This window comes from Coregonus clupeaformis, unplaced genomic scaffold (assembly GCF_020615455.1).
Source record: "Coregonus clupeaformis isolate EN_2021a unplaced genomic scaffold, ASM2061545v1 scaf0445, whole genome shotgun sequence".
NCBI classification, from domain to species: Eukaryota; Metazoa; Chordata; class Actinopteri; order Salmoniformes; family Salmonidae; genus Coregonus; species Coregonus clupeaformis.
In genome coordinates this window covers 31,118-44,078 of record NW_025533900.1, presented here as the reverse complement: position 1 = coordinate 44,078, position 12,961 = coordinate 31,118, and the positions used below count along the sequence as shown (strand labels likewise).

The 12,961-nt window shown below is 40.4% G+C and overlaps 1 long non-coding RNA gene across 1 annotated transcript; it reads left to right on the top strand.

Moving 5' to 3' along the window:
• The first annotated feature begins 11,228 nt into the window (after positions 1 to 11,228).
• Positions 11,229 to 12,016, top strand: LOC121565276. The gene is made up of 3 exons (XR_006658677.1): positions 11,229 to 11,391; positions 11,810 to 11,863; positions 11,949 to 12,016. It is a non-coding gene; the product is annotated as an uncharacterized LOC121565276 (long non-coding RNA).
• Positions 12,017 to 12,961: the final 945 nt, after the last annotated feature.

Here is a 12,961-nt window from a genome sequence, read left to right as displayed (position 1 = left end):
TGCAGAGAGGGAGAGAACAGGGATAGACAGACACATAGTTGACAGGCTACAGAAAAGGCTACACTAATACAAAGGAGATCGGAATGATATTAACTAAACATCTGGGGAAGCGAGAGAGCGGGGCCTCCCTCACTAACCTTTCACTGAAACACTCAAATATAACTCTTCCAGCTTCCACTTTAGAAATTATAATTGTTGTAAACAATGTTTCCAGGAATAGACTAACTTAGTTTATTCAGCTAACTTGGTACAGTATTCTTCCGTGAAAACCGCCCAGGACACCGTATCATATGACGCCATAGCTAACTAGCATGCTAGCATCCAATAACATACGGTTTAGCACCAATACTTGGTTACAACAAACTACCAATGGATCATTCGTGTCCGTGTCTAATTCCTTTCATAACACAGAAGTAATTAAACGTTGGCTAGCTAGCACAAAGTCAGTCATGCTAGCTACACAAGTGGACTACACATCTCGAATGTTCAGAAAGTGAAGCTTACGTTGCAAAATTCTCAATGACTAAAATGCTACAGTACTGCTAGCTGGTACTGTTGGCTAGCTAGCAGTGGCTGCGGTGTTGACTTTGTTTGAAAATGTAGCTGGCTAGCTAACCTTGATAGTATCTCTATACTACACCTTTATCTTTGATACAAAGACAACTATGTAGCTAGCTAACATTACACTAATCAAATCGTTCTGTTGTAATGTATTTAGTTGCTACAGTACTGCTAGCTGGTAATGTTGGCTAGCTAGCGGTGGCTGCGGTGTTGACTTTGTATGGAAAATGGCGTCGCTGCGAACGAATGTAGCTGGCTAGCTAACCTCGATAGTTAATCTATATTACACCTTTATCTTTGATACAAAGACAACAAAGAAAACTATGTAGCTAGCTAACATTACACTAATCAAATCGTTCCGTTGTAATGTAATGTAATATTACCTGCGGAGCGAAGTACAGCACGACTACTCACTCCAACTCCTCCTGTGTGTTACCAAGTTATCAACTTCCAAATAGGCCTATTGAGCGAACAGCATTGTTTTAAAAAGTAAAGCAAGAGAGAGATAAGCTTTTGGCCGGTGAGTGACCTGCACATCATTGGGTGAGTCAGTGAAACTGGAAAGCTTTTTCAGGACAATATCTTCCTCCTCATATTGTACAATGTGTTTCTCTGCACACTTAGGGGCCTCGGTTATTGATGGATTCAAGACAAGGTCGTTTTAATTGATCTCAGATTCTCAGTGTCAAAGTAGCCTGTCATTTTGGTCATTTGTGAGGTATTAAAAAAGATACTGCGAAAGTCTCCAGTCATCTAAAAGGATGTAGAATTGCATGAAATCAATTTATAAATAGAACACGTTTTTCCCAAACTCTAGGCTACAAAAAATATATTCCATGTGTGTAACTTCTGCAAGCGGCTCCACACCACTGCTCTATGCCCGTACGCGAAAGCCATGATAATGCATGCAATGCTTTGTTATAAAGGTTGTTTGTTTTTATCCATTCTGGTACCTCAGAGCCCCCCAGGTCACCCCCCTCTCGGACTTACTTTTGGTTCCGGCACCGCCCAATTTACAAATGAAGCACTGGAGAAGTGGGTAGCTGCCGCTGCCTCCTCCGGGACACTTCTCCTTTCTATAAAGTTAATCAGGCTGTTGATTGTGGCCTGTGGAATGTTGTCCCACTCCTCTTCAATGGCTGTGCAAAATTCCTGGATATTGGCGGGAACTGGAACAAGCTGTGGTACACGTCGATCCAGACCATCCCAAACATGCTCAAAGGGTGACATGTCTGGTGAGTTGGGACATTTTCAGCATGTTCGATTGTGTACAGATCCTTGCGACATGTGGTCGTGCATTATCATGCTGAAACACAAGGTGATGGAGGTGGATGAATGGCAGGACAATGGGCCTCAGGATCTTGTCATGGTATCTCTGTGCATTCAAACTGCCATCGATAAAATGCAATTGTGTTAGTTATCTGTAGCTTATGGCATCCCATACCATAACCCCGATACCACCATGGGGCACTCTGTTCACAACATTGACATCAGCAAACCGCACGCCCACACAACGCCATACACGGTGGTCAGCAGTTGTGAGGCTGGATGGGCATACTGCAAGATTCTCTGGAGGCAGCTAATGGTAGAGAAATTAACCTAACATTCTCTGGCAACAGCTCTGGTGGACATTCCTGCAGTCAGCATGCCAATTGCATGCTCCCTCCAAACTTGAGACATCTTTGGCATTGTTTTGTGTGGAAAAACTACACATTTTAGAGTGGCATTTTTTGTATTTGTTAGGGATCCCCATTAGATGCTGCCAAGCACCTACTCAGCTACTCTTGTCCCCAGCACAAGGTGCACCTGTGTAATGATAATCATGCTATTTAATCAGCTTCTTGATATGCCACACCTGTCAGGTGGATGGATTATCTTGGCAAAGGAGAAATGCTCACTAACTGGGATGTAAACAAATTTGTGCACAACATTTTAGATATAAGTTTGTGTCTGGAACATTTCTGGGATCTTTTATTTCACCTCATGAAACATGGGACCAACACTTTACATGTTGCGTTTATATGTTTGTTCAGTGTATACAGTATTTCTAAAAAAAATCATACAAACTATCAATAACGAAATTTAAATTGAACTAAATCAGCCTGCTTTTCTGTTCTAATCAGGTCCCTACACAGGCTCAGAAGGATCCTGTGAGGGCGGAACATTTTCTGGCAACAGTAGTCCTTGCAGGGCTTCTGCCGTGAAGTCTTGGAGGCCCAAAAACGTCTCAGCTGCAGATATAATGATGTCTAGCTTCTTGGACTTCTTGTGCAGTACAATTAATAACTGTGGCTATAAATACTAAAAAATCCACCTTCAAAATAAGTGTATCCAGATCACTTGATTGACGTACAACATTTGCAACTGGTTGCAGTGCATCCACCGCCATATCTTCTTCAGAACTGTGGCCTCTTGCTACTATAACTCTCTTCACCGCCTCCACATAGGAGATTGGCTGTACAGCCCTGATCCTTGACACCTCAACCTCTTTCACCCTAACAAGGCACTCTGGGAATTCAGGAATATGACCCCCACCACAGTTACAACATTTTAAATTCACATGCTCTTCAATAACATATTCCTTCCCTTCCGTCTGCAAACACTTGACATGTGGCCAAACTTTTTAAATTTCTTGCATTGCATCAGGTTTTACACAAACTCTCTTATGGGGTATATTACAGTGGGGAAAAAAAGTATTTAGTCAGCCACCAATTGTGCAAGTTCTCCCACTTAAAAAGATGAGAGAGGCCTGTAATTTTCATCATAGGTACACGTCAACTATGAAAGACAAATTGAGAAAAAATATTCCAGAAAATTACATTGTATGATTTTTTATGAATTTATTTGCAAATTATGGTGGAAAATAAGTATTTGGTCACCTACAAACAAGCAAGATTTCTGGCTCTCACAGACCTGTAACTTCTTCTTTAAGAGGCTCCTCTGTCCTCCACTCGTTACCTGTATTAATGGCACCTGTTTGAACTTGTTATCAGTATAAAAGACACCTGTCCACGACCTCAAACAGTCACACTCCAAACTCCACTATGGCCAAGACCAAAGAGCTGTCAAAGGACACCAGAAACAAAATTGTAGACCTGCACCAGGCTGGGAAGACTGAATCTGCAATAGGTAAGCAGCTTGGTTTGAAGAAATCAACTGTGGGAGCAATTATTAGGAAATGGAAGACATACAAGACCACTGATAATCTCCCTCGATCTGGGGCTCCACGCAAGATCTCACCCCATGGGGTCAAAATGATCACAAGAACGGTGAGCAAAGATCCCAGAACCACACGGGGGGACCTAGTGAATGACCTGCAGAGAGCTGGGACCAAAGTAACAAAGCCTACCATCAGTAACACACTACGCCGCCAGGGACTAAATCCTGCAGTGCCAGATGTGTCCCCCTGCTTAAGCCAGTACATGTCCAGGCCTGTCTGAAGTTTGCTAGAGTGCATTTGGATGATCCAGAAGAGGATTGGGAGAATGTCATATGGTCAGATGAAACCAAAATATAACTTTTTGGTAAAAACTCAACTCGTCGTGTTTGGAGGACAAAGAATGCTGAGTTGCATCCAAAGAACACCATACCTAATGTGAGGCATGGGGGTGGAAACATCATGCTTTGGAGCTGTTTTTCTGCAAAGGGACCAGGACGACTGATCCGTGTAAAGAAAAGAATGAATGGGGCCATGTATCGTGAGATTTTGAGTGAAAACCTCCTTCCATCAGCAAGGGCATTGAAGATGAAACGTGGCTGGGTCTTTCAGCATGACAATGATCCCAAACACACCGCCCGGGCAACGAAGGAGTGGCTTCGTAAGAAGCATTTCAAGGTCCTGGAGTGGCCTAGCCAGTCTCCAGATCTCAACCCCATAGAAAATATTTGGAGGGGAGTTGAAAGTCCGTGTTGCCCAGCGACAGCCCCAAAACATCACTGCTCTAGAGGAGATCTGCATGGAGGAATGGGCCAAAATACCAGCAACAGTGTGTGAAAACCTTGTGAAGACTTACAGAAAACGTTTGACCTGTGTCATTGCCAACAAAGGGTATATAACAAAGTATTGAGAAACTTTTGTTATTGACCAAATACTTATTTTCCACCATAATTTGCAAATAAATTCATAAAAAATCCTACAATGTGATTCTCTGGATTTTTTTCCCTCATTTTGTCTGTCATAGTTGACGTGTACCTATGATGAAAATGACAGGCCTCTCTCATCTTTTTAAGTGGGAGAACTTGCACAATTGGTGGCTGACTAAATACTTTTTTTCCCCACTGTATATATCCCAGCTTTACATAGGGTGGTAGATACTCTTCATCCAACATCAATAATAAAGATAAACTTTGCTCCTTTTTCACATTCTCCATACGGGTCAAGCGACGTGCATTTGCATCCTTCTTCTTCTTTGGGATTTGGTTGGCGGAGTGCATCCAACTTTTAGGTGCATACACCGCCACCTACTGTTCTGGTGTGTGAGGCCATTCACAGCCTACACACATTAAATCCATTGATACGGTAATTAATACAAAATTGCCCTGCCAAGTATTAGCCCACTCTAAAAAATGTGAGGGAAAATGTTCTTGGTTTGAGCAGGTGACTGACCTTCTCAGACCAATTGGCAGTACGCCCAGAACATTGTTCTGGGAACCAAAAGGGATATCTCAGTTTCAAGGTCTCAGCTTGGAGAGAAGAAGCCTTGTGAGGTATTGGTCGGTCACATGCAGGAACCAAATGTTAATGATGAATTAATTATTAATAAAGCTAAAATCATGCAAATATAACTTGTCTGTGTAAGCAGTATATAGGACAACTAACGGGACTGCCCCGGCAAAGCTCCCGACCGACGTGTACTATAGTGCTTTTAAATTTGTTGGAACCTCTCCAGCTTGCTGATAAAAAATTATTATTCATTTAAGTTTGACTTTCAGTCCCTTCGTGGCGATTTTCCACGACAAAAACCAACCACCCCATTCCACTATTTAACCCCATCTAGTCCTACGCCAGACCACTACCACTCAACACCCCCTGCAGCTGTTCTGCTGTAAATCCTCGCAATCCCAAGTAGTTCTCTGCCGCTGCCACCACTGCCTCTATTGTCTGTGACTTTAGATCGATTTCTGCAGTACAATTGACAACCATTGCTATAAATGCTAAAACTCCCACCTTACTGAAGCACATATTCTTCCCATCACTCTCTCTTGGTCTCTGCCTACTCACAGGAATCCTCTCAAGATCCCTCACCCTGTACCCATCTTCCTCTACCACTCTCTTCACTGCATCTGCATACAACACTTTCTGTAATACTGTAACCCTGGCAACCTCAATCTGCCTTTCTCTCACCTGATACCTCAGCTCTCCAGCCCGTTAGCACCCCCACAACTAACACACAGAACTTTCTCCACCGATACCACTCACTACAAATCTCACTCCCACTGGGCCAGAATCATCCTTATCATCCTTGGAACGAGGCCCGAACTCGGAGTTCCTCACCGCAGGTAATTCATCCTCACTCTCGCCAGGTTCCATCTCTGAGCTATTGGAGGACGTATCCCTCTTTATACACTAGACGATAACCTCCCTCACCACACTGCTTCCCTCTACACTCAGCTCCTTCTCAGCGTTCATCACTGCACCTGCCACCACAGTTAATTCATCCTCACTCTCGTCACGTTCACTTTCCTCCTGTAGCTCTTCTAAAAGTTCTGTGAGATCTTCCATTCCATATTCACTCAAAACATATTCCACTTTTCTCCTTTGTCCATGTCCACCATCTTCTCCTTCATCAGATCTTCCAGAAGGTTTGTGCATCCCCCACTGCAATCCCCCATTCCACTTTTTTTATTGATTTTATAACTGTGTAAATCTCTCTAGGACAAGGTGACTTTTATCAAAATATTTGCCTGTATTTACCCCTACAAAATTGAAATGGTAATTAGCTGCTAATGTGGCTATCATAAAGAACTACAAATGCCATGATGATCTGGACAAAATTGCTGAATCGAGTCAAAGGTAAGGATCTCTGGGTTAACTATCTAATGTTAGCTAAATTTAGTAATGAATAAATAGGCTACATTTATTTAAATGGTCAATTCTGTGAACTGTCTTGTGCAGGTTTTAAATTGACACAATACCTGTTAGCAAAGGTGTCAGCTAGAGATGAAGTGCTGGAGATTGCAGTGATTTGTTGTTTTGCATGATGTCTACTTTGATGATAATTAGCGTTTTATAATCTGAGAGGAAATAGAGCCGAATATGTTGCTAAAAGTCACGCCAGGTTAAGCCTACACAAAACACAGCCCTTATTTTAAGTGTTTCTAAAATGAATAAAAATGAACCTTGGAGGACTCAGAACCCGAGTAAAAGGGAGTATTCATGTTACTCGTCAACATTTAAATCATATTCTCATGTAGACTACTTTTTAGTTTCTTGCATATTGCTTCCCAATGTAGCAGGAAGTGGATATGATACTATTGTTTTGAATGGCCAGTAAAGGGTCTGAATACTAATGTAAATATGATTGTTCAGTTGTTGTTGTTTTTGCTTTGTCATTATGGGGTATTGTGTGTAGATTGATGAGTGAAAAAAACAATTTAATAAATTTTACAATAAGGCTGTAACGTAACAAAATGTCAAAAAAGTCAAGGGGTCTGAATACTTTCCGAATGCACTGTATATAGACAGGTGTGTGCCTTTCCAAATCATGTCCAACAAACTTAGTTAGATAGAACCTGCTCTTACCCTGAGAAACAGATTTCCCAATCTTCTCCTCCTCTTCTTCATCTTTAATGTTGACATTCAGCTCCAGTGTTTGACTGCAGTCTTCCAGCTTCACTGATGCCATCTCTGGATATTGCGATGCAAACTGGGCTCCACTGTCACAATCAGGACCCAGTGACTGTAGGTTTGGACTGTAGGTGTGGAAGGAGAGAGACAGGCTGGGTTTCTCCTCACTGTTGATGTTACCGGCTTCAGACTTAATCTGAATCGGCCAGTAGTAATATAGAGAGCACAGACACAAAAGTTAGTGTTGACAGTTCTGGCACTTTCTTTATTCTCTAAAAATATTTTCACTTTTTTCTTGTTCAATTATCTAATTCAGTGTTTGACTTGGACTGAAATAGGTGCTAATACTCATTTTGGGTGCCGGTACTGTTTATATTAAGGTGCAGGAGCTCCACAATACTTTTGAGCTAATACCTAACCTATAGTAGATAAATGCATAAATGACTCAAAAACCATTTAGTACAAGGTTACAGTTTGTTTTAGACAGCACTATGTCTTTTCCGAACCTTCCTTCCACATTACACAAAGTACCCACTTTAAATAGGCTAGGTTGTTATTTGTACTTAACCTATAGTAGATTTCCAATCCACATAATAGCCTAACGCAGAAAAGTTACTGTGTTTTAGGCAGCACTATGTACTATGTTCCTGAATAACCTTGTCTTCACTGTATTACTTCAATCAAAAACCAATTGTATTTCCTGTTCACACCATAGCAACATTTATTGATAAAGACAGAAACAACAGAATGTGTCTGAATATTAGTACACACGTAGAAAACTGATAATCATTACATTCAGCTTCAAAACAGTAGTGCAACCGTGAAATTGTCTCTATCTGATGCACCCGCACTGTCCTCACTGAAGTCCGTTGACGCTGACCGAGAGAGCGCCGCCATTTTACCAGCTTGGGAATTTTACACAAAACCAATAATATGCTAAACGAACTCAGAAATCTCTAATAAATTGATTATTTATTAAACTAACATGATACAATTATGTACATTCACTCAGACAAACCCAAAATATCTAGCTATGTGACTTGTAAAATCGTTTTTATCACGTTCTTTCACTCACTCGGTTTGACACAAAAATAACACATCAAACCTTTACCAAACGTGATAATACCTTAACGGATGTGTTAACTAGCATGGTATGACATATTCTTTCGATATTAGAAAGTTTAAACGTGCTATTACATACCTCTAGTAATAAATAGAAACGGACACAAAGGTTATCTTCTTGATAACAGAGCTTTCTTTATTGTGAAGAAATGTGCGCGTGATGAAGTCATTACGTAATAACGTAAAATGACGTCATTACGTAGAATACACAATAACGTCAATCAAATTGACTGGCCATCTCAGCGACAAATATGATTTGACATTTGTTAGTTTAGATTTGTTTGTTTATTATCACATATTTGTATTCCTAAAAGTAATATAAACACATAACATTTTATATGATCAGATATTTTTAATTTTTAAACATAACACATTGAATTGTTGAATTATTGAACAATTACACATTACACATTATTGAACAATTACATTTTATTTATTTTCTTATTAACTACTAAACCTACACATTCTGAACAATTATAGTTTCAAGCAGTGTATTGGTGGTTCGTTAACATGCTACCTGACTGATCAACAATTAAAGGTACAAGCTAATAACAACGTATATATGCTATCTTATTGAACAAGCAACTTAACTCAAATAATGATGTGTGCGCTAGGCATCTCTCTCCAGCTCTCTCCAGGTTGTTGTGCTGCTTGGCTGGCCTGCTGCTGCCTGTGCACGAGCTGAGCGCCTGCTGCTGACGTCACTCACGATGCACTTTTGCAGCCAGGTACTTGTGTTGTGACTGAGTGTGTGACAGAGAAAATCGTTTTTGTGTCATTTAGAGAGAACATTTGTGCATTTTAGCGTTTGAGTCACTTTTCAAAAGTTGCTAAAAGTTCCAAATAAGTTTTTAAAGTAGCTGAATTTGTTGCTAGGTGCTGTTTGAAAAATAAGTTGCCAGGGTAGTCTGAAAGGTTGCTAAATCTAGCAACAAAATTGCTAAATTGGCACCACTGGGCCCTACCCCATTACATCAGAACTGGGTATCTGCCGCTTCCTGGTCCAGGACACTTCTACTTTGCATAGAGTTGATGGAGCTGTTGATTGTTATTATTATTTTTTAAACCTTTATTTAAGTAGGCAAGTCAGTTAAGAACAAATTCTTATTTACAATGATGGCCTACACCAGCCAAACCTGGACGATGCTGGGCCAGTTGTGCGCCGCCCTATGGGACTCCCAATCATGGCCGGTTGTGATAGCCTGGAATCTAAGAATGTTGTCTCATTCCTCTTCAGTGGCTGTGTGAAGTTGCTGTATATTGACGGGAACTGGAACAAGCTGTGGTACACGTCGATCCAGCCCTGCCAAACATGTTCAATGGGTGACATGTCTGGTGAGTATGCAGGACATGGAAGAACTGGGACATTTTCAGCTTCCAGGAATTGTGTACAGATCCTTGTGACATTGGGCCGTGCCTTATCATGCTGAAATATGACGTGATGTCGGCAGGACAATGGGCCTCAGGATCTTGTCATGGTACCATTGATAAAATGCAATTTTGTTCCTTCTCCGTAGCTTATGCCTGCCCATACCATAACCCTGACACTAACATGGGGTACTGTGTTCATGACATTGACATCAGAAAACCGCTCGCCCACACAACGCCATACACATGGTCTGCAGTTGTGAGGCTGGTTGGGCATACTGCCAAATTCTCTAAAACAAGGTTGGAGGCGGCTTATGGTAGAGAAATTACATAAAATTATCTGGCAACAGCTCTGGTGGACATTCCTGCAATCAGCATGCCAATTGCATGCTCCCTCAAAACTTGAGACATCTGTGGCATTGTCAATGGTAGAAAAAGCACCCAATTGTCATACTTGAGTAAAAGTAAAGATACCTTAATAGAAAATGACTCAAGTAAAACTGAAAGTCACCCAGTAAAATACTACTTGAGTAAAAGTCTATAAGTATGTGGTTTTAAATATACTTAAGTATCAAAAGTAAATGTAATTGCTAAAATATACTTTATTATCAAAAGTCAAAGTAAACGTATAAATAATTTCAAATTCCATATATTATGTAAACCAGACGACACCATTTTATTTTTTAAATTGTATTTATGGATAGCCAGGGGCACACCAACACTCAGATTTTCTCTTGATAATTACGTGAATTTGACCATTTTTCTGTCCTAACCATTCAAAATGTAACAAGTACTTTTAGGTGTCAGGGAAAATGTATGGAGTAAAAAGTACATCATTTTCTTTTGGAATGTAGTGAAGTAAAAGTTGTCAAAAGTAGAAATAGTAAAGTAAAGTACAGATACCCAAAAAATTACTTAAGTAGTACTTTAAAGTATTTTTACTTAAGTACTTTACACCACTGGGCATTGTGTTGTGTGACAAAACTTCACATTTTAGATTATTTATTTTTTAATGGGGTATTTTACAGTGAGGGAAAATAGTATTTGATCCCCTGCTGATTTTGTACGTTTGCCCACTGACAAAGAAATGATCAGTCTATAATTTTAATGATAGGTTTATTTGAACGGTGAGGGACAGAATAACAACACAAATCTTATATATCCCAGCTTTACATTGGGTGGAAGATAGGCTTACCCTGGCGTAACATTTTGATAACAGTGTAAATCTCTCTAGGACAAGGTGACTTTGATCAATATATTCACCTGCATTTACCCCCCAAAAATGAAACGCTAATTAGCTGCTAATGTGGCTATCCTAGGAACTTCAAGAGCCAGTGTCTTTGAAAAGACCCTACAACAAGGTACATAATGTTTCAAGTCTGATAAACAAGCCTACTTTCTCAAAGTTCTGTTCCTACCAACTGTATGGGATGAACAGGAACATCTGTTAAGTGTGTACTATAAATGTGGTAACGGTTTGACATCTGTGATATTCTCTGAAGTTGCAGATGCAGAGGACTTGAGGCCATGTGCCACCTCAAGCCAGAGCGACAGTAAGTGTCTGGTTGTAGTTTTAGGGTAAACAATTAGTTTTAGGGTAAACAATTGAATTGTATGAAGTATTATAGCTTTACAAACCTTTATTTAAAGTCTTATTACTACTTTGTGCATACTGTTAGAACTTTCCAAATAGTTGTGGTGCTGTGTATGGGTGAAACTTGTATTTACAACAGTAGTGAAATCACCCTATTCTTCTGGGGTAAAACACAAGTGTGATGCCATGTTTGTAAATATCTGTATGTATTTGCCATCAAACTAAAAGCATAATAAATAAATAAATTATGCTTAGCATTTATTTTTGTTGGGATTCATTAACCTTCGAACTGAGCTCCTGACTGTTCAAAAGCGTTTGGTTCTGTGCCAGTTTCAAAAGCAAAGTATGTCTTCATGTTTTTCCTTCTGTTTTCTCAGTTAGTCCAAGTGGCAGCCAGGAAGAAGCTGGCCAAGACAGAGCATCAGAATCAGGTTTCTTTAACAAATCAAGATATTGATCTCGAAATCGTAAATGTAGAAAGTTTAAATAACAGCATGATTTGTTCTTCTATTTTAGACCAAGAGCTGCCATCCCTGCTTGATGAGCCTGTGGCTTCTGAGATGCCTGCTGGATACATTAAAGGTACAGTGGGGGTATTTAGTCAGCCACCAATTGTGCAAGTTCTCCCACTTGAAAAGATGAGAGAGGCCTGTAATTTTCATCATAGGTACACGTCAACTATGACAGACAAATTGAGAGAAAAAAAATCCAGAAAATCACATTGTAGGATTTTTAATTAATTTATTTGCAAATTATGGTGGAAAATAAGTATTTGGTCACCTACAAACAAGCAAGATTTCTGGCTCTCACAGACCTGTAACTTCTTCTTTAAGAGGCTCCTCTGTCTTCCATTCGTTACCTGTATTAATGGCACCTGTTTGAACTTGTTATCAGTATAAAATACACCTGTCCACAACCTCAAACAGTCACACTCCAAACTCCACTATGGCCAAGACCAAAGAGCTGTCAAAGGACACCAGAAACAAAATTGTAGACCTGCACCAGGCTGGGAAGACTGAATCTGCAATAGGTAAGCAGCTTGGTTTGAAGAAATCAACTGTGGGAGCAATTATTAGGAAATGGAAGACATACAAGACCACTGATAATCTCCCTCGATCTGGGGCTCCACGCAAGATCTCACCCCGTGGGGTCAAAATGATCACAAGTGGTCAGATGAAACCAAAATATAACTTTTTGGTAAAAACTCAACTCGTCGTGTTTGGAGGACAAAGAATGCTGAGTTGCATCCAAAGAACACCATACCTACTGTGAAGCATGGGGGTGGAAACATCATGCTTTGGGGCTGTTTTTCTGCAAAGGGACCAGGACGACTGATCCGTGTAAAGGAAAGAATTAATGGGGCCATGTATCGTGAGATTTTGAGTGAAAACCTCCTTCCATCAGCAAGGGCATTGAAGATGAAACGTGGCTGGGTCTTTCAGCATGACAATGATCCCAAACACACCGCCCGGGCAACAAAGGAGTGGCTTCGTAAGAAGCATTTCAAGGTCCTGGAGTGGCCTAGCCAG